This window comes from Schistocerca gregaria, chromosome 1 (assembly GCF_023897955.1).
Source record: "Schistocerca gregaria isolate iqSchGreg1 chromosome 1, iqSchGreg1.2, whole genome shotgun sequence".
Taxonomy (NCBI): domain Eukaryota; kingdom Metazoa; phylum Arthropoda; class Insecta; order Orthoptera; family Acrididae; genus Schistocerca; species Schistocerca gregaria.
In genome coordinates this window covers 1191768306-1191792043 of record NC_064920.1, presented here as the reverse complement: position 1 = coordinate 1191792043, position 23738 = coordinate 1191768306, and the positions used below count along the sequence as shown (strand labels likewise).

The window sequence follows — 23738 nt, the reverse complement described above, 5'->3', positions numbered from 1 at the left end:
GGCTCTAAAATGCACACCTGAGGACCTATGAGCACTTGTTCACCTTCGCCACTGGGAAACCTGCGGAACATTTATTGAACAAGTGCTCAAACATAAAGTATGCACCTTAGAGCCCATATTTACTACACATTTTTTCTTCGTTTTGTCCATACTACAACTTCTGAAAGTTGCCTATCGTATCATCTTAGCGACAACAGTTGCAGTGCACGTATTCCACTGCTAAAGGGTAAGAACAATTTTCGCTTATAACTTTCGACTTGTTCGTTTCGGTACAGGTACGTCTATCTCAAATTGATACATTTATCTTTCTCTGCACCTTAGAAAGTTGGTAGCATCATCACGGAATCACCCTGTACATACACGCATTTACCAGCCGCGGGCGCCAGTAACTTTGACGCTACGTAGCGTCGTCGTATGACGTTTCCGGACATGGACTCGTATTCAAAATATTGTATACTCACTCCCCTCTGCAAGTAATTTACGAACGGGAATTTACGAACACACTCTATAAGATATAGTTCATTATTATTAATATTGTCATTATATCAGTAATAATCATTGGAAATTAAACGAGAATCGGTAACCGCCAGTCTTGGGATTCAGAGAGCATGTAGTAGGCTAGTGATGCTGTTATTAACAAGCAAATGTGCTGGCAGCAGGCGTCAACAATGTTAGGTTTTTCTCAGTCTAGTTTAAAAAGGCAAGTGCAAGGCAACAGTACGCAAGCTGCAGGAGATTTAGGTTGGTTCCATCAGAACTAAAAACTGAGTTATTTCAGCACATTAAAGAATTTGAATCCCGGCTATTTGGACTTACATTGAATGACGTAAGGAAACTGTCATTTAAGTTTGTCAAGAGGAATGAAACTGGCAATCGATTAAGGAAGCAGACATTGATGGCAGGTAAATATCTACTTAATTGAATAAAACAAATAATAAACATTTAATAGCCTACATGTAATTCGACAAAATACACTTCTGTGAAGTTTACATTTGACGTCTGCAAATAAAAATAAATATCATAGAGGAGTCAAAGAGTATGTCATTTTGCCTAGCTACTCTCATGACATGACACTGTGTAAGCTTCTTGATAATATACTGTAACAATCATATAAGGTATAATAAAGTTTTCTTTCATGAATCAATACGTAAGTAATAGTTTTTAGTGTTGACTTTCAAAAATAAAGGTTATAATTAAAAAAATGTACCAACAGTAAACTTTTCCCCCAATGGGATGCCATTTTAGGAAACCTCCCTCTATTTTCTATTTCTATAGTGTTTTATTAATTCTTTTTTGTGAACTTCCTGCTCACTATTCTGTAAACTATGAACTGACTCGTGCAAAGTCCAAGCACCTTTGGCCCTCGTTGCTTAGCGGGATAGCGGTAATATACATCAATAAAAGCAGTGGATCTGAAACAGAAAGCTTTGATACTCCCAAATTTATATGACCCCAATCAGACTCAAACCTCTTCCCCTTTGTTAAGGCTAGAGGACAACCTTCTGCTTCCCAGTTTCGAGATATGATTGTTCACCTTTTTCCTTAATCCCATTATGTTCCGATTTACGCAACATTACCGCATGGTCCACACAGTCAAATGCTTTTGTTAAAACGAAAAAAATACCTACTATCCTCAGCGTATCTCCTAGCCCTACATGAAACCTTCCTATGAGTGACAACAAATTACGTACAATGGGATGTGCAACTACTCTCCTATACACTGCTTTCTTTTGTAAGCAATGGTAAAAAAGAAACTGGATGGTAATTGTCAGCGTTATTTCCTTCAACCTTATTACAAAATGTTTTTTCTAATGACTATTTCAGTCTGTCAGGAATTTGACAACACCTGAAACATTAGTTAAACAGGTGACTGAGTACCGAAGCAATGTATTATGCACCGATATTCATAATCTACTCTTTAATGACAAATAAGTGATACAGTTTCATCTTTGTTTGCCACGTGCAGCTGCAAATTAGGTACTGCCTTCAAATACAAGCTTTCTGAGACTTCTGCATGTTTACCTGTGCCATTAAAATTTTAATTTATCTTGATGACTGATGACAGAAAATGATTAGTAAATATTTTAAAGAATTCAGGTGGATCAGTAGCATTTTCACTCTCTCACAAGAGAAGTGTATTACGGTGAGCACCTGTATTTTGCTCTGCTACCTCTTCCACAGTTGTCCAAATCGTTTTCATGCTTTTTTTTGTAAAAATCTGTTACCCAACTGTGAGTGTTCTTCATACAATCTCGACTTTTGAAAACAATTTTAACAGCACTTTCAACGTAGTGAAATTCCATGCACAGTGCGGTCTATATAAACACAAGCTAACTGCAGTGAACCAGAAAACAACAACCCCCGATTTCTCCTACATGACGTACTGATGCCATTAGTTATCCATATCGGTTGCTTGTTGGAACGAAATATGTGCCTACACTTATTTGATGAGCAACAGCTATAAGAGAAAGTGGTAGAGATTTGAAGAAAAATACTATACTTGTTGTTCAAGTCGCCTGCAATGCAGACTTCGTGCGAAGTTTGCCATTGGAGATTGGATTTAAATATCTGCATTGCAAGTGCATTCATATCTCTTAAGTATTTTGCTTACTACTTTGCTGCTTTGGTATACGAATTGCTTTATTTCATTTATGGTTAGTTATTATGACGAGTTAATACTATCGGGTCACACTTCCTCGCAAGCAAGATCTGGCATAACAGCGTCACCACGCGCCAAGTCATTGCAAACGGACACTAACATACACAACTGCAAAGCAACGCGTCACCTACCTCTGTGATGAAGTCACTAGTCCGGAAAACTTATGAACTGGTTTAGGGAAATCGCCGAAAACCGGACGCCATTTCAACAGCAGAACAGTTTATTGTCGTAGTGACTGCACCGCCTCGTCTCGTAAGGACGCCAGAGCCATTTGCGATTAAAAGTACACTTAAACTGATCCCGACGAGTAAAAACCATTTTAACATCACTTTCAATAAAGTACAGTTCTATGCAGAGTGCGGTCTATATGAACACAAGCTTTCTGTAATGAAGCAGAAAACAAGAAGAATAAACAAAAATATTCCGTGATAGTAAGGGGTCATACGAAAGGAAGCAACAGCAAGATATTACATCATATAAACGAAGGGCGTATAAGCTAAAATTCTGTCTGTAAACACGACTCGACTTACACTCACGAGTTTCAGATAACTGCTTATGTTGGGGAGTTAGGGCAACTGGATGGACGATAGATATTACATATTCGAAAGCCTCTTTCTTGCTGCAGTATTTTTACTTTCCAGACGTGTTTCGCCGTTTTAGGGCGTCTGTAGTAAATTGTTTTAACAATACACGGCTTCGTTTTTACCTATAATCTATGAAAAATCTTCTTACAGCAAAAGCATCACGCCGCATGTACTATAAATCTAAAGTTATTGCCACACCTCCCATGAAGTGTTTACATCCTTCAACTTCTTTCAACTTTCTGTGAGGTAGGAAAAAAAAAAAGATTCGATGAATTTTGGAAATAGAAGTCGATGTGCAGTTCCTAACCTATGACCAGATGAGACGAAACGCAGATCTGTCTGACAAGTAACAGTAAGCAACAATTTGCTTTTGTAGCAACTGTGAACTGTTTCAAAAACAAAAACGTAAATTATTCCAAAAAAGAAATCTACTGAAGATGCCTTCAGAAAAGACAAAAAACGCTTCTGAAAATTAAATATACTGTAGCGAGAAAAAGGCTTTTGAACATACAGAGCGAATATTTATTAACTTGTTGCAGAAAACGGCCACACCGACGAACTTAAGACACGAGAATATTGAACGACATTGCTAGTAATTGCCTGTGCCGTTGCGAATAGCAAAGACCGCCTGGAAAATTCAAACGGTTTTCTGCGCGGCGGGTAGCAGCTATTTACGCGCATCTCTTTTGTTATTTGCGCGGCGGTGCGACGGGGAGTGAACTGGTCGCAGGCCACTTGGTGGCCCACACCTGCGCAGTCGGCTGCTGGGCTGTCTCTACCCTCCCCCCTCCCACAAGACACGGGAAGCGCGTTACCGCCAGCGCGTGTGATTCGTGGCTCACCTGTCGCTTCGCAGCGCCGGAAATCAGAGGGCAGCGAATCAGAGCCACCTACGAGCGCCGCCGGCAATCGATTTCCGCGCGCACGCTTTCTGCGCATGTCCGGCGTGGGCCGCCAGAGGGTATTAGTGCGGAGCGCGCGGCTCGGCGCGCACCAGTTGAGCTCGAGGCCTCGAACTGGTTGGACGCTTGCTGAGCGGAAGACGTCGCCACCCGACTGTCCCAGGCAGCAGCGCCCCCTGACAGCCCCGCAGCCCAGTGAACGGGTAAGCGCCTCTCTTCCACACATCCGAAGCTTAGGCTACATAATTCCTTTTACCGCGGTACTGAAGTTATTCTTACGATTAGAAAATTTAGTTTGACGCTTTTTAGGGATGTTATATTGCATCATCAGGCGTAACCATAACATGACTTTCAATCTGCAGCGTAACGTTGGAATTGTGGTCGAATGATGTTACTGTCGTTAGTTAGTTGTGGGTCCGCGAACAAAACGAATAAGTGCTAACACATTGTTACTATACCGCTTCCCTCTAAACTCTTCGAGTGTTTGCTGTCTGTCACTGGGAAAGTAAGCGAGCAGGAGCTAACAACGCAGTTCTATTTTTGTATTACAAGGAGTAAACAGCAAGAAAATTCGATGTACGTTGCGTAATACTCATAATTATGATTGACGTCTGCATATGCAAAGTTCTCAGCCCCTGATGTTATCACAGTGAAGCAAGTGAACAGGAGCTAACACTGGAGTTCGATTTTTGATATTACAAGGAGTAAACAGCAAGAAAATTCAATGTGTGTTGGGTAATACTCATAATAATTATTGACATCTGCACATGCAAAGTTCTCAGCCCCTGATGTGAAGCATGTCAGAGTTGAAACATTGAGTTGTTCCTATTTAAGCCTATCACTTAATCTGAAATACGAATCGTGTTGTCTTTTTAACAAGCGCGAAACTTTCATACTCAGTTTGTTGTTTCATCACGAGTAGCTTCACATCTGCATTATGTAAATATATAATTTATAAGATGAATTAGTTTGAAACCAGATTTGTGTTACAAATTTTATATCCATCATTTACAGAGTTTTCGTGATTATTTTAAATGAAATTCTGAGGATTTGTCGCGTTTCCGTAATTGTAAATGCATTGTCCTCAAAGGGTATTCTTAAGTTTAGAAGGTAAATCTTAACGCTCTGGCAAACACATGTACTGAAAAGATGATCAACAGAAACAGTTTTTGATTGAAGGTAAGTAGCTTTTATCGCTGGACTCTATGGCACTATGAATGCTTCTGTTGCGTAACACTGTGTTCATGAATAAAGAAAGGAGGGTGGTTTTAATCTGTATGTTTTATTTTAATAATCAATGTGTCTTTAGGACATTTCTCAACTTTTCTTCTGCTTGTCAAACTATACACAACAAAAATCTTTGAATGAAGAGAGGCAAGAACATATCGCCACTTGGCCAGCCTCACTTGTGATTCAAACTTCATGAACTTTTGCTTACTGTATCTTATTCTCGGTTAGTGATGCGCTTAAGGCAGAATGTACAAGTTTTGGTGATTGAGAATTTAAGTTAAATAATCGATTATTTCATTGGCCTACAGGAATTCGTTTCTTTTATGACCTCTTCTGCAAAAGTACATGTTGCTTTCCTCTCTTAAAGTAATTATGTGTTGCGAGATTCGAGTTTATTCAATTTTCAATTTATTAGAAGGACAAACATTGAACATGGTTTCTTGTAAAATTGATACTTTTATTGAGTGTTTTCAATATAGATGTAAGCTGGTCTTTAAAGCTAACTGAAGTCAAATAGAAATCTTTATCGTTTCAGTTATTGTTTGCAAAATTTTCACAAGACTTTGGAAAATAAAGATATCAACAAAGTGTGAAAATTAGTAGTTATACCTGCAGCAGTTGTAAAGTAAAAGTCTATTTTTCACAAATGAAGTGAGAACGAAATTAACTGTATTACTGATCATGTTTTTAGAGAACATTATTTTATTTGTCAAGGAAGTTACAAAAAATATAAATTTTTCCATTTATGCAGATTTTACCTTGTCAATGTCAAGGGCAATTCTGTGCCTTACAATACAGGCAAATGATATAATTCCTGAATTTTTCGAGGCTTCCTAATCTTAGTCTTGATTCTTGTTAACTATATTATTTTCGTTTCTGTCATTGATTGTTTGTTGTTATAAGAGCTGAAAATGTAATTTAATGTTAACTTAAGACTACATAATTTAAAAATCGTGTGTAAAATGTGGTATCCATATACAGTATAAAAGTGTATATATGGAACATATCTCTTCCAAAACCAATTTCAACCAAACGTGGTATATGTATCACTTACTGTCTGGAAAGACTCATTGTAGAAGTGGGAACCACCTATCCACCAAATGGGAGGCAGTGAAAACGAAGCATAGCCCATGATGCATGATTATTGCAGCATCATGCATGACTTTTAGTTATTACTTCTTTACTACTGACTCCATTCACCAAACAAAAACGTAAACAGTACCCACATATATCACTGGATGTACCTGCAAAACTATATCTCTGTACAGCATGTAGTTAAGGAGATACAATGTCATGAACATTGGGCTGTGTGAAAATAAAACTTCAGGGTGAAATTTACAGAAGATACATGTGAAATATGTTAAATATATTTGGTGAATATGTACACGAGCAAATCCTTGCATAAAAATCTCATTGTAAGCTCCTGGAACGATTACAACAAACTTTGGTACACATATTAGTTACACTATGGAAAGAAAAACAATGGGGCTAAGAACCACCAACCTATGGTTTGGATAAGGGTCGCAATGTGGAGAGATAGAGGGGAAGAAGAGATGGACAGACAAAGATAGTGGGGGCAGGAGATCGATAGAGGGTGGGAGGAGGGTTAGACAAAGATAGTGGGAATAGGAGATCGATAGAGAGGGGGAGGAGGGTATGGACAGAGAGAAAGATGAGAAGAGGAGATTAACAAAGAAAGGAGGAGATGGACAGAGACGGGGGGAGGAAGGGGTAGGCAGAGAGAGGGAGGGGGAAGAGATGAACAGAGAGACATGAAGAGGAAATGGACAGAGAAAAGAAAGAGAAGAAGATGTATAGAGAGAGGAGAGGAGAAGATGGACAAAGGAAAGAGGAGGTGAACAGACAGATATGAAGAGGAAATGGGCAGAGAAAAAGAAGAGAGTAGGATGCACAGACAGACAGAGGAGAGGAGGAGATGAACAAAGAAAGGAAAGAGGAGGAGATGAACAGGAAGAGAGGGAGGAGGAGATGAACAGGAAAAGAGGAAGGAGGAGATGGGCAGAGAGAGGGGATGGATAGAGGGAGAATCAGGTTATAGACAAAGAGAGGGGGGAGGGGGAGGTGGACAAAGGGGGAAGAGGCAGATGTACAGAGGGGGGAGGAGCAGATGGTCTGAGAGAGGAGGGAGAACCAGATAGGACAGAGACAGAGGTATAATAAGATGCACAGAGAGAGGGGCAGAAGTAGATGGAAAAAGAGTTGGAGTTGGTATTTGTAGGAGCTGGACAGAGAGAGGGGAAAGAGAAGATGGACAGACAGGTTGAAGGAGTTGATGGACAGAGAGAGTGGAGGAGGACACGGCCTAATAGAACATTGGGTACTCAGATAATACCAAGGAAAAAAGTATTAATTACACTATATCGGCCAAATATATCATTAACAAAAATGAAGGATATTAGGAAAATTTAATACTAATTTTTAAGACAATATATTTTAATTCAGTTCTAAATAATACTAAAATAATATACCATTTTAGACTACTGAATTTGATTTGCACAAATTATACAATCTAAATTAAATACTATTCAAAATGTAAGTAGAACTTAATCATTACTAGAATCGACAACCTTTTGTATGCTGTTCTGTATGGTGTATAGCCCACTCAGTTGGAAGAATTAACTGGTTTTGATTTGAGAACATCTACCTGGCTCTCAAAAGTACAACTGTTCTTGGCCACTTTTTGCCTTAGGTATTTTCCAGTGATTTGTGAGTTTACTGATTGTATCTTCAGTTGAGTTTTCATTTATAATTTAACTTTCTTCCTTTCATTCTGTCTTCTCTTTATTCCATGTTTATCCTTTTCTACCATGACATTTAAACAACTTACAGTTTACATTTAATTCTGTATATGGTATCTTATGAAAATTGTATGTTTTATCTCTGTATCTCTGTAATAATGTTCTTCTTGTTCTTACATCTGTTTAATTTTCCATATGTTTATGTACTTAATGTAATATCATTTTCATTAAGAGACTGAAGCCTGCATGGTAAGTGAGTAAGTGAAGATAGTATGCAAATGAACAAATAAAGAATCAGTTCAGAATTACCCATTATATATATATATATATATATATATATATATATATATATATATATATATATATATAATCTTGAGCAGATAATCTGGAAAATCTCAGTTACTATGAATTATATGGTGACTGTACTCTCTGAGAATTCTGCTTGATTATTGTAAAAATTAATAACATTTTGTTGCAATCTTTAACCAAACTTAGTTTAACAAACCATTTGAGACAAGAGAATTCCAGCAGTGTGCAATCAGCACTGTTTGCTGATGATGCTGTAGGGTACAGAGAGGTGTCGTCATTGAGCGACTGCAGGAGCATACAAGATGACTTAGAGAAAATTTCTAGTTGTTGTCGTGAGTGACAGCTTACTCTAAATGTAGAAAAATGTAATCTAATGCAGATGATGATGAGAAAAAATCCCATAGTGTTCGAATATGCAGTATTGACATAGTCACATCAGTTAAATATCTACACCTAAAACTGCAAACCGATATCAAATGGAACAAGCACATAAGGATGGTAGCAGGCAAGGCAAATGGTTGACTTTGGTATTGGAAGACATCAAAACAATTCATGGATGGGCTGCTAGATTTGTTCCTAGTAGGTGACATCAACACATGCTTATTGTAAGGACTGCTTCATGAACTCAAGGGGGAATCCCAGGAAAAAAGATGACATTCTTTTTGGGAAATGCTGTTGAGAACATTCAGAGACCCAGCATTTGAAGGTGACTGCAGAACTGTTCTACTGCTGCCAATGAAGAATTTGCATAATGACCACAAAGAGAAGGGCTCATACAGAGGCCTACAGACAGTCATTTTTCCCATCACATTACTTGCAAGAGAAACAGAAAAGGAAATGACTGGTAGTGGTATTATGTACTGTCCAACACGCACCATGACTTGAGTAGAATATATGTAGATCTGGACCAATACTTTCTCATCACTACATATGTTTCAGTCAAGTCATCACTCTGTGAGCCAATGAGGTATGTTTCCAAAGAAGTTTCACAATATGGTCTTAAATTTACAATAGTTTTCATTATCTTTGTGCAGATGACTGCCATCAAGAAGCAAAAGTCCTTCTATTCAGCTTGAAGAGTAGATGAAGAGATAGACACAGTATATGAGAATACTGAATGGGTAAGTCACTATGGAAAGGAAGATCAAAATCTAGTAGTCATAGGGGATTGGAATGTGGTGTGGTTGTAGGGAAGAGATCAAAGAGGGTTACAGGAGAATATGGGCTTGGTAGCAGAAGTGATAGAGGACAAAGACTGATTGAGTTCTGTAATAAATTTCAGATAGTAATAGTAAATACTTGGTTCAAGAATCACAAGAGGTGGAGATACACTTGGAAACAAGGAGAGACAGAAAGTTTTCAATTAGATTACCTCATAGTCAGGCAGAGATTCCGAAATCAGGTACGTTAACAAGGAGACTATTCAGGAAAAATCAATGTGCCAAGAAGTGAGATATACAGAAATACTCAGGAACAGAGGGATACGAAGTTCTCTGTAGATACTACAATAATGAATAGCGCAGTAGGCAGTTCAGTAGAGGAGGAGTGTACACCTCTAAAAATATTGCAGCATTTGGAAACAAGAACATAGGTGCAAGAAAGTTAACAGTGAGGCAACCATGAGTAACACAACAAATACTTTAGCTAATTGATGAGAGAAAGACATAAAGAAATTTTCATAGAAATTCAGAAACACAGAGATTTGTCACTCAGAAATGAAACAAATATTAACTGCTATATGAAAAATGTGAAGAAATAGAAAAAGAAATGATTGTCAGAAGAACTGATTCAGCACACAGAAAAGTCAAAATAACCTTTGGTGAGATTAAAAGCAAGGGCAGTAACATTAAGAGTGCAGTGGTAATTACACTGTTTCATGTAGAGGACGAGTGGATGGGTGGAAAGACTACACTACAGGCTTTTATGAGGTGAAGAACTGAAAACGTGATAGAAGAAGAAACATGAGTCAGCAGAGAAGACATAAGGGATCACGAATTTAAAAGAAATTTGGATGACTTAAGATCAAATAAGGCAGAAAGGTATATATAACAAATCCATCAGAATTACTAAAATCATTGGGCGAAACAGCAATGAAACGACTGTTCACTTTCATATGTAAAATGTATGAGTGTGGCCACATACTATATGACTTTTGGAAAAGTATCATCCATACAATTCCAAAGACTGCAAGAACTGACAAGTGCGACAATTACTGCACAATCAGCTTAACAGCTCATGCATCAAAGTTGCTGACAAGACTAAGATACAAAAGAATGGAGAAGAAAATTGAGGATTTCTTAGAAGATGATTGGTTTGGCTTTAAGAAAGCTAAAGGCACTGGAAAGACAGTTCTGACATTGCGACTGGTAATGGAAGCGAGACTGAAGGAAAAATCAAGTCACATTCATAGGATTTGGGGTAAGCTATAGGCAAAAACTGGTAATATATGATGTGTAGAAGTGCCAAAAGGGAACAATAAAAGTGAAAGAATGAAGTACTTGGATTGTAAAGGGCTTAAGACTGGCTGTAGTCTTTCGCCGCTAGTATTCAATCTATACATCAAAGACACAAAGACAGAAATAAAATAAAAGTTCAAGAGTGGGATTAAAATTCTTCGTGAAAGGATATCAATGGTAGGATAGCTTTGTCATCAACGAATCCTAAGTGAAAGTTAAGAAGAATTACAGGCTCTGCTGATTGGAATGAACAATTTAATGACTACAGAATATGGATTGAGAGTAAATCAAAAAAAGACGAAACTTATGAGAAGCATCAGAGATGAGAATCCTGAGAAACTAAACATCAGAACTAATAGTCACAAAGTAGCGGAATTATGGGATTCAGGTACCTAGGTAGGAAAATAACCCTTGACCGACAGAGCAAGGAGGACACATGAACCAGACTGGCAGTGGAAAAAAGGCATTCCTGGCTAAGAAAAGGCTAAGATCAAAAATAGATGTTAATTTGGGGAAGAAATTACTGAGAATGTAGGTTTCGAGCATAGTATTGTATGTTACTGAAACATGGATTGTTGAAAACCTGGAACTGATGTGAATCGAAGCGTTTGAGATGTGACACTACAGAAGAATGTTGAAAATTAGGTGGACTGAAAGGCAAGAAACGAGGGGTTCTCTGAAGAATCGGTGCGGAAAGAAATATATGGAAAACACTGACAAGAAGGAGGGACACAGTGGTAAGATATCTGTCCAGACAGCAAGGAATAACTTCTGTGGAAGTAGAGGAAGACTGAGATTGGAATGTTGTTGTTGTTGTGGTCTTCAGTCCAGAGACTGGTTTGATGCAGCTTCCATGATACTCTGTCTTATGCAAGCTTCTTCATCTTCCAATACCTACTTCAACCTACGCCCTTCTGAATCTGCTTAGTGTATTCATCTCTTGGTCTTTCTCTACGATTTTTACCCTTCACATTACCCTCCAGTACTAAATTGGTGGTCCTTTGATGCCTCATAATATGTCCTACCAACCGATCCCATGTTCTAGTTAAGTTGTATAACAAATTTCTTTTCTCCCCAATTCTGTTCAGTACCTCCTCATAACTTATGCGTTATATCCATCTAATCTTCTGCATTCTTCTGTAGCACCACACTACGAAAGCTTCTATTCTCTTTTTGTCTAAACTATTTATTGGCCATGTTTCACATCCTTGCATGGCTACACTCCATACAAATACTTTCAGAAAAGACATTCTGACACTTCAGTCTATGCTTGATGTTAACAAATTTCTGCTCTTCAGAAACGCTTTCCTTTCCATTGCTAGTCAACATTTTATGTCCTCTCTACTTCGTCCCTCATCAGTTATTTTGCTCCCCAAATAGCAAAACTGATAACAAAACTGGTCTACTACATTAAGTGTCTCGTTTCCTAACCTAAATCCCTCAGCATCACCTGATTTATTTCGACTACATTCCATTGTCCTCGTTTTGCTTTTGTTGATGTTCATCTTATATCCTCCTTTCAAAGCACTGTCCCTTCTACTCAACTGCTCTTCCAGGTCCTTTCCTGCCTCGGACAGAATTACAATGTCACTGGGAAACGTCAAAGTTTTTATTTCTTCTCTGTGGGTTTTGATACCTACTCCAAATTTTTCTTTTGTTTCGTTCACTGCTTGCTCAATATACAGATTGAATAAAATTGGGCATAGGCTACAACCACGTCTCACTCCCTTACCAACCACTGCTTCCCCTTCGTGCTGCCTGACTCTTATAACTGGCATCTGGTTTCTGTACAATTTATAAATAGCCTTTCACTCCCTGTATTTGACGCCTGCCACCTTCGGAATTTGAAAGAGAGTATTCCAATCAATATTGTCAAAAGCTTTCTCTAAGTCTACAAATGCTAGAAACGTATTTTGCCTTTCCTTAATCTATCTTCTAAGATACGTTGTAGGGTCAGTATTGCCTCACATGTTCCAACATTTCTATGAAATCCAAACTGATCTTCCCCGAGGTTGGCTTCTACCAGCTTTTCCATTTGTCTGTAAAGAATTCGTATTAGTATATTTGCAGCTGTGACTCATTAAACTGATAGTTCAGTAATTTTCACATCTGTCAGCACCTGATTTCTTTGGAATTGGAATAATTATATTCTTCTTGAAATCTGAGTGTATTTCGCCTGTCTCATACATCTTGCTCAGCAGTTGGTAGAGTTTTGTCAGGCCTGGCTCTCTCAAGGCTATCAGTTGTTCTAATGGAATGTTGTCTACACCCGGGGCATTGTTTAGACTTAGATCTTTCAGTGCTGTGTCAAATTCTTGATGCAGTATCGTACCTCCCATTTCATCTTCACCTACATCATCTTCCATTTCCATAATATTGTTCTCAAGTACATCACCCTTGTATAGACCATCTATATACTCCTTCCACCTTTCTGCTTTCCCTTCTTTGCTTAGAACTAGGTTTCCATTAAAGCTCTTGATATTCATACAAGTGGTTCTCTTTCCTCCAAAGGTCTCTTTAATTTTCCTGTAGGCAGTGTCTATCTTACCCCTAGTGACATATGCCTCTACATCCTTACACTTTTCCTCTAGCCATCCCTGCTTAGCCATTTTGCACTTCCTGTTGGTCTCATTTTTCAAACGTTTGTGTTTCTTTTTACCTGCTTCATTTACTTCATTTTTATATTTCCTCCTTTCATCAATTAAATACAATATTTCTTCAGTTACCCAAGGATTTCTACTAGCCCTCGTCTTTTTACCTACTTGATCCTCTGCTGCATTCACTACTTCATCCCTCAGAGCTACCCATTCTTTTTCTTCTGTATTTCTTTCCCCCATTCCTGTCAATTGTTCCCTTATGCTCTCCCTTAAACTCTGTACAACCTCTGGTTTAGCCAGTTCCCATTACCTTAAAACGTCACCTTTTTGCAGTTTCTGCAGTTTTAATCTACAGTTCATAACCAATATACTGTGGTCGGAGTCCACATCTGCCCCTAGAAATGTCTTACAATTTAAAACCTGGTTCATAAATCTCTATCTTACCATTATATAATCTATCTGATACCTTCTAGTATCTCCAGTATTCTTCCATGTATACAACCTTCTTTTACGATTCTTGAACCAAGTGTTAGCTATGATTAAGTTAGGCTCTGTGCAAAATTCTACCAGATGGCTTCCTCTTTCATTTATAAATCTAATTTAATCTAACCCTTGTTCTTGTCAATCTTTCCCTAATGCTCTCCCTAAAACTCTTTATATACATTCAGCAAATAATTGAGGACACAGATTGCAATATCTACTGTGAGATGAAAAGGTTGTCACAGGAGAGGTATTCATGGTAGGCTACATCAAACCAATCACAAAAATGCAGTCTGCTACGCTAGTTACCACTTTCTGTGTGTAGTGCACTCCTGACTTTTTAATGGAGGGTACTATCATTCTCCACGTGATACAAGTGGTCGAAAACTCCACAATCAAATCGTCACAGAATCGTCTGAGCTTCTCATTCAAGTCTACGACGCAGCTCCAAAACAGAGGACCGCAATCGGTTGTGGGAGGGATGCTGTTGCGGTCGTTTTTAACAGAAAACCAATGTCGCAAGTCCGAAACTCAGTAATGCTCTCCCTCTCGTAGGCTTAATCTGTGCAAAACAGTGTCACTAAAGCTACTGTCCTAACAGATCCAGCGGCTCGAGTGGTCACTGTCATTCCCACTATACCAATGGTCCCTTCTGTTCATTGAAAGTGAACTCGGTTCACAATCAAGGTTTCATAATAACAGTAAAAAAAAGGCTCAAGGTCAGGCACTCAAACACGTTAGAACTGCTTTATGAGCAGAGTGTTTTTTGTGTGGTCAGTTGTATGTTCCTACTTCATGAAGTTTAGAAAACCAATTCTTATTCCTATCACAGAGTATCCAAAAATAACTGAAAATGTATATTCTGACGTTTTATAATTGTGTACAAAAATGTAAAAAAAGCATTTGAAACACTAAAAATCAAAAACTTCTAACGAATTCCTTAAAAGTGGTCAAAATCGCAATCGCGAGAAGGAGCTAACATTTCAGTTGGGATGCAGTTCTCAGAGATACCTGATATTAGGACACATATCCAATTCCCATACGTATTTAGCAGTTGTGGACCCTTTCCAGATTTTGTAGTATGCACACACACAGGTATATTGGCATTTTCTCCACAGATATGCTGACATACACATTCAACACAGACGTGTTCACCACTTCTTCCCTTTCACCTCTCTGCCCACTTTATCCCCCACCTCTATAAGTCTATCTCCTCCTTCTCACTCCATCTCCTTCTCCCCTTTCCCTGACCTCAACGTCTTGCCTCCTTCCCTCTGTCTGTATCCTCCTCCCATCCATCTGTCCATTACCCCCTCACCCTTCTCCACTTGTTTCCTGCACCCCTTCCTCTCACTGTAAATATCCTTCTCCTACTCCGTTTTTCTGTACTCGCTTTGCCCAACTATCTATCAATCCCGTCCACCCCCTCTCTGTCCATATCTTCCTCTTCTATACCTCTGTCCAGCTCATTCTCCCCCATTTCGCTATATATCTCCTTCTTCCCCCATCTCTCTGCTCAGTTGTGTCAATCTGCAGGTATTACCCCTGCAAGCCATGCTGCGGCTACCCACACAACATGCCTCCTCCTCTTCCTCTCTCTCTGTCTTCTCCTTTGCGAACCTCCTGTCTATGAGCATAAGTTTTGATGATGACAGTATAGCTTTGTTGAAGTCGTTCATCCAGTAAAATACTTTTATAGAAATCTTGGCTTGTGAAACTTTCTTCAGTTACAATACATACACAATGAAGCTAGCTTATTGTTAACAAATGCTGTTACACGCAATTGCACATGCAGTCAGCACGGTGCTCTGTTTCGTTGAAAAACGAAATTTTCGCTATGTTCTTGTAACTGTGGGAAAAGCCACAAAAACGAGCAAGTGAGGTAGTTGCACAAAGGAGTCACCTACTGTCTACTGCTGCACCAACAAAAGGTGGCAAGGTAGACTTTTAGTTTCGATGCGAAAGTTAAAATCATGTGGAATATCTATCGAAAATGGATAAATCTTTTTGAAATAATAAACAGCATTTTGTTAACGTTTTGATCAAAGATAAGTAATTTTATAGAGCATCCAAGATTAATGTCAATCGTAGCCAGTTACAGGCAAATATCAGAATCAGTGATAGTGGTATTAAGCAGCCTTTGATAACTTAACATTTCTGGTGATTAGTAAATTAATTCAAAATGAAACAGACTGCAATGAATTCATTGGTAATTCACCACGGACAATATGGCGGACTAGGGCAGACAAGATGGCGGACTGACAGACAAGATGGCAGACTGTGGCAGACAAGATGGTTGACAATGACAGACTGTGGCAGGTTATGATGTCCCAAGATGGCAGACTGTGTCATGAAGGCGCTACAGCTCACCTTCCACCAGAGTCAGTTGCATTCTGTTCATTGTGATGGGGCATCAGCAGCAGAGATCCACCAGGCAGAATAAGAAGAAGAACAAGAAGAATACTGCTATATTCAAGAGTAAGTGCTATTATTATTATTATTATTATTATTATTATTATTGCTATTATTAACCCAACCATTTCTTCTCACTGTTTGTTATGTGTATGTGCACAAGTATTTATATATTTTCCTTCGTTTCAGCAGCTCTGCAGCAGCCTCCTGATGCAGTACAATCAACCATGTTGGAGCAGGACACACATCTGTTTCAACATCTATTAGCTGCAAGAGCACTTGTTGAGCCACAGGAATGCACATATGGACCACCAGATATATCTGATCAGGACACACACCCTTCGTCAAATCACAGTGAAGTGGTTTACACTGAAGTGGGGTACATCATAATATCACAGCAGCCCTCCTTTTGCCTTTTGGGCCATTCTCCCTGTAAAGCCATCCATAATTTCAAAAATGTTGCTGGTGCAATATTTTATACATGAGCTGATATTTTGATTATGACTCATAAATGTTTGGTAGGTGGCTAAATTTTTCGCTCATGTTTTTTAGAATGTTCTTGAAACCAATTGTGAATAATTGACCTGGCGACATGGCACATTGTCATCCATAAAAATTCTGCCATTGTTTGGGTTGCATGAAGTCCATGAATGGTTGAAAATGGTCTGCAAGTAACCAAAGTTAACCATTTCCAGCCACTGATCAGTTCAGATGGACCATGGAACCCAGTCCATTCCATGAAAACAGAGCCCACGCCATTATGGGGCTATCAACAGCTTGCTCAGGTGCTTTGTTGACAGCTTGGGTCCATGGCTTCGTGGGATCTGTGCCACACTCGAACCCTACCATCTGTTCTTACTAATAAGTCAGGACTCATCTGACCAACCCATATTTTTCCATTAATCTAAGATTCAACCAGTATGGTCAAGAGCTCAGGAGGGAGACTGCAGGCTATGTTGTGCTGTTAGAAAAGGCATTCCTGTCGATCATCTCCTGTTGTAGCCCATTAGCGCCAGATTTCGACGCATTGTCCTAATGGATAAGTTAGTTTTATATCCCACAGCGATTTCTGCAGTTATTTCACATAGTGTTGCTTGTCTGTTAGCACTGACAACTCTACACAAATGCTGCTACTCTTGGTCATTAAGTGAACGCCTTTGGCCACTGCATTGTTCTGTCGTGAGAGGTAATGTCTGAAATCCGGTATTCTCAGAACTGTGGATCTAGGAAACTTGAATTCCCTAACAATTTCCAAAATAGAATGCCCCATGCATCTATCTACAATTACCATTCCATGTTAAAAGTGTGTTAACCCCCATTACAAGGCTGTAACTACGTCAGAAACCTTTTCACATGAATTGCCTGCATACAAATAACAGTTCTGCCAATGCACTGCCACTTTATACAGTAAGTACATGATTCTTCTGCCATCTGTATGTGTGCATATCGCTATCCCTTGACTTTTGTTATCTCAGTGTACTACTGTTTGCCATAAAATGTAATTTGACTGCCTGCAGGTCAAAGAATATGAATACAGGCATAAAAGCAGACAGTGAATGTAAAGAAGTAGTGAAAATTGAGAATGTCAAACATTGTATTAAACAGCAGATTAGTCAAATGGGTTGAAACAAGCTATGCCAGGCACTACCATACATCAATTCTTAGCTTCTACAGAATATGACCTATCTTGATCTCCTCCCCAGGCATCTGATGCTTTGATTTGAGGCTATCTATCACAGAGTTGTATGGGGATACAGCACTCCTCCATCTATCTAGAGCATTCAGTCATTATGAACTTCCGTGACGCTGAGAGTATGTTATTTTCAGATGGCATGTGTTAAACCTTTATTCAGTGATGTTGTTTGTTATCAGTATGAGTACAGTTTACATATGAATGATGTAGAGTAGTATATGAATTCATGCATATTTACAGTACCACAGTCAGATACTATTAGATATATAATTGTTAACTGCATACATACTGATTTCATCGATGGAATACCAAACTTTTTTGTTGCTCCTATATGTCTGTGTGCTACACAGGTTGAATTTATGGCACATAAGAAACAATTGTTTTGAAAATATTTTATCAATGAAAGGAGATGTACTGCACCTGATGTATGATAAAATAATGTTCCACTACAAAATTGTTTTTATTTATCATTAAAATATCAGTTTTAAGGTTTATGAAGAAGCACAGCCATTGTAACTCAGTGACTAAAGAAACAAAAAAATAAGATTCACTACCAAACTGGTTAAGGTACAAGCGCTGCAAAACTTGGTAGATATGCTAACGTATTATAAAGAACTAATTTACACTGAAAAAAAGTGTTACAATTTTGACCACAAGTGTAAATTTGGTGCTGTACAACACTTCATCTGTGTCTCTGGTGCTCATACTCATAAAATTGAGTTTGGTTTGGTGAATAATAAAATCAACATGCTGCCTTTCTCACTTGTTTGACCTTTTCTGCCCACTTCCTGTTCCTAATCCATCACATATGGAAACATTTCTATATTTCTTTCTTGCATTTACAGCGCCAGATCTGCACCTGGTGGCCAAAATTGGAACTAATTCTTTTCCATTGCAAACTGATTGCATACTAATGAACTGCAATAACTATAAAGTTTTGATTCCATATACTAATTACAGCCCACTCTGGACCTCTGTGAGTAGCTCCCCTTTAATTATAAGCACCTGGTAGCTTCTAGGCCTGGATGAAATGACTGGCAGAACAGGATTAAATAATATACGCAAACCTTCACCACGAATCAATAACTTAATCTCCATGGTGAATCAATATGTCAACCTTCACATACAGACAGAAAAACGTGGCTAAGGACTGTAATTTACAATATGTTTTGATTAGATAGCCACAAGCAACTGAGATTTGAATCCTCTCAACCCCAGTGGCTATTGACTAGACTAGCCTAGGCACACCCTGAACTAGGTCAGTAGTTTGCCATTTGCCCATCTCCCATCCTACAAAGACTGGTAACAGCTCTCTCCTACACTTCACATTCAGTACCTGTTGTGTGTGCTACTTTTTTTGTTTCTTCAAGACTGCTTCTATGTGCATGCATGTTCATCATCATAATCCTCTCACTCTATGATCATAATCGTGGTCGTCACAGTTTTCTTGCTACATGTATCTCACCACCTGTGCTGCAGTCATCTTGTCATCTCTGTCTCCATCAGTTTCTCCACAGCCACCACCATCGTCACCACCTTCAACTGTTGTCATCCTCATATCACCCGTAATACCAATGCTGTCATACTTCATCATTTCGATGACACTTCATTGCCAGTAATTGTCATATGTTAACTGTGCCCTGTTCCATTATCCCAGTATGGACACTCCTGCTACAACCATCATTGATACCATCCCATCCCCTGCTCCACTGTCACTAAATGGAGCACTTCCTCCAATCCTCCAACCTATGTCCACACTCCCCTACCCATAGTCTCAGTTAAATCTACAATTACTTCCTGTCTATCTCTCGACCTCCTCTCTGCCTTTGCCTGTTCTGCACTTCTAGCTTATCCCACATCTGCCACTTCCACTATTTCACTGCCAGCAAGCATAATATCATGCTGTGTTACCATGACAACACGAAAAGTCTCAATCTGTGTCACCTAGCCAATGAGCTGCCACACCACCTCAAGGTAAATGTAAGGGCATGCACCACGAGATGTTTCCTGATCCACCACATAAGAGCCTTAACAGAGACACCACTACTAGCACAGTTAACAAGAATCCCAAACCAGTCCCATTCCCACTTAACACATGGACACCGCTACCCCTTCACACTGCCCCCACCTCTGCCATGCATGTTCTTCCCTGCCTCTTTATATCTTCATCTTATCCCATCCAGGCTCAAATTCCATAATGCCAAACCCTCACTTGAAATCAAAAAGTGTTTCCCATACCTTCTTGTTGCCAAAACCACACCTCACAAAGCTTCACATTTTACTAAATCCATAAACTTCCACACAGACCTGCAGTGTCTGCAGTGATACCAACCCTATCTACTCCACCAAATGCAAAGCCAAGCTGCCACCCATCAAACCAGTGTTAACTGTGCCCCCCCAAAGTATTGATAATTCAATTCATCTTAACAATTCCCACTGCTCACCTCCTACTGCCAGTGATATCTTCAGCTTTCCTCTCCCTCATCATCTAAAATATCCACCCATTCCAATGGCCACATATCCACTAACAAATTTCCCAAGCTGCCCACTCCAGATTCCATCTCAACATAAAAGCCACCTACTCATCAAACCAAGTTCATTTCATATTCACATGCTCTGACACTCTCATTCAAACCCTCTCCACCTCTCACTATGCAACCCACTCCCTAGCCTCTCACCATGACTGAAGACCATATTTTAATACATACTGTGCCGTAACACAACATCCGTAATGAAACAATCCTCTAACCATATCATATTTGAACCTCTCCCTGTATCCTCCACCATACAGATAACTGCCTTTCCCTGACCAGAGACTGAGTTGCAACTGGCCTCTAGAGGCAACATCCCTGTTCAGCTACAGTGTTGTACAAACACCTTATTTTAACACCTTCCTCAGAATCCTAACCTTAGCTTTGTATCATTTACATCTGACCTAATCTCCCCATCCTCAATGACTTTCTCTCCCACATTTACAATCTTTTCCACCTCTACTATTGCCACTGAGCTCAACATCCATAGTAAGTCCTCTGTGATACTCCAGCAGTAGCGTCAGTTTACAGACTCCCCCGAAGGTGACACTGTGCCCATCCCACAGCACACCCATGCCAGAAACGCCACCACTCCAGATGTCATCCTAGTATCTGTCAACCTTCTTACACACTTCACTGGAGAAGTCCTTGATCCAATTGAAAGTGACCAACTACCTGTTCTCATCATCATATCCTACACACTGCATCCACACACACCCTTCTATTTTCATCTAAAAGTTGTCCAAGACTACTCCCACACTAATTGGAATGCCTGCTGAGAATCCACAGATAAAAAGACTGAATGGTTGGATGCCCCTCCCACCTAACTTTCCAGCAATCTGACGACATCCCCTCTGCTGTGTCCTTTTTGCAGCAAATCTCGCCAGATGCTAAATGAGACCCCATATATCCTTATCACTGCATTCTCCCTCCAACAAGCCTTACTGCATTTCTGAGAATCCCTTCATTTGCACCACTCCTTCATACAGAATTGTGACCAGGATACACTCACACACCAATGACAAATAAAGAGAAATGTCAAGAATTTGTTTAATGCTAAAAATATTGGAACTGGTGCCAGACATGCACTAGACTCCATGCTACACCTCCCATTAACTCTTTAACACATTGGAAAGCACTCTGTAAAGTCACTGGTAGTTATTTCATCCCTCACCACCTGCTCCTCCACAACAATCATCCCCTGCCTGACAACCTGAGCAAAGATGACCACTTTGCATATCTCTCTGACATCTTGTCAACTCCTCATGGCCCTCATTGTGATTACTCCAATTCGTGAATGCACATTGTCCATTGTTCCACTCCTGGGTCGTAGCTTCTACTACTTGGACAATATACCACAAATGTAATTAAATACACCAGTCACAGCCCACTACATAAACAAGTACATACTTCACAATAAATGCAACACTTTCCTTATCATGAGCACATTACCTATCAACGTCTCAAAGACTGCTCCCTCGTCTTTCTAATCACCCTTACAGTCCTTTAGACCACAATCCTCTTTACAGTCTACTATCCTGAACTGTGGAAGAGCCTTGCTTTATTCAAACTGCGCAAATCTTCTACAAATACCTTCTCCTACCGCCCCATCTGCCTCATCTCAGTGTTTAGAAAGATTTTCGAATCCATTCTGTCCCAATGCATCCATCAAAACATGAACCAAAAGCCCCTCCTTCCTGTCAATGAGTGTGGCTTCTGTCCCAACTTCTCCTCTGATGACCAATTCCACTCATCTCCTATTTTAATAGATCAACAATTGTAAATTGGATATCTTTGTCTCCTTAGATCACGAGACAGCGTATGACAATGTATGGCATTCGAGTCTCTTGTTCATACCCCACACTTATACATTTCCAATCAAATGTCTGACTTATTATAATTTTCTCATGTAATCATGTGACCGTTGGCACTAATAGCAGTAGCAGTGCTTTCCATCCCATTCCAGGTGTGTCCCAAGACTGTGCATCTCTCCTCCCCCATACCTTCTCTACACTGCCAATACACCCAAACCTTCTACTCCAGACCACCTCCTTCAGTATGCTGATGACACCACTTTCAGCACCCCCACTCCAGTAATCTCAACAATCCCTCCAGCTCCACATCAATTAGTTTAGCTCACCACTTCAAGACCCACGAAATAATTAAAGGATGAAGCACCTGCACCTTCCACCTCCATGACTTCTACTTTATCATCTACAGTACACTAAAATATCTTGGACTAACCAGCGACTGGCAACTAACATGGAAACGTTACCTACTAACCACCTAACAGAAAGCCCACAACAGACTAAAGTTACCAAAACTACTAATTGGCCAAACTTGAGGATCGCATTATACTCCACGCCTGCAAAAATCTTGATCTAATCCAAACTCTCATATGTAAATGTTGCATAGATATCCCCTCCATCTAAGTTCTGCATGTCCTTCCAGGTTCTGTGTACCTCCTCTACTCAGATTTAGCAGTCATGATAATCTGCTTAGAATTTACATCTAAAACAAGGAGCTGCATGTCATGATCTGAAGGTCCATTTATTACAGGTTTTATGTTATGATTTTGTTCCTTTGATATGTCTATAAAAATATTATCAATGGCTGCCCTTGAGGATTTAGTGATCCTAGTTGGAAAGTTTACAGTGTGAATTAGATTGAAAGACAACATTACTAACTGCAGTAAATTTTTACTGCTACATTGAATTAGAAAATCTGTATTAAAGCCACCAGCAATCAAAATTTCTTTGTTTCTTACTGTTAAATAACCCAAAAGAGCTTCTAGATGATTTATGAATAGACTATAATTTCCTGGAGGTGCTCGGTAAATAGTTACTATACTATAGGATCTGTTATGGAACTCTACTTCTGTTGCACATGCTTCTAGATGCTGCTCTAAACAGAATTTATTAATGTCAATGTTCTTGAATTTATGGCAGTTTTTAATAATACTCTGCAGAAGTAGGAAGCTAGCTTGAATCCTGAAATGTCTAACATACCTATACGAGTGGTCACTTGATGTTCATAGAGGCAGATTATGTCAATTTGGTTAGATGAATTCATTTCATCGATACAAATGAGTAGTTCATCAACTTTATTTCTGAGTCCCGGAATGTT

General features: G+C 39.3%; 1 protein-coding gene across 1 annotated transcript in view; it reads left to right on the top strand.

Annotated features, from left to right (window-relative positions):
* The first annotated feature begins 4235 nt into the window (after positions 1-4235).
* LOC126284526 (uncharacterized) overlaps positions 4236-23738 on the top strand; it is a 270111-nt gene continuing 250608 nt past the window's right edge. Inside the window, exon 1 of the mRNA XM_049983541.1 lies at positions 4236-4348. The gene's annotated coding sequence lies outside the window, so the exon portion shown is untranslated. The remainder of the gene's footprint in view (positions 4349-23738) is intronic.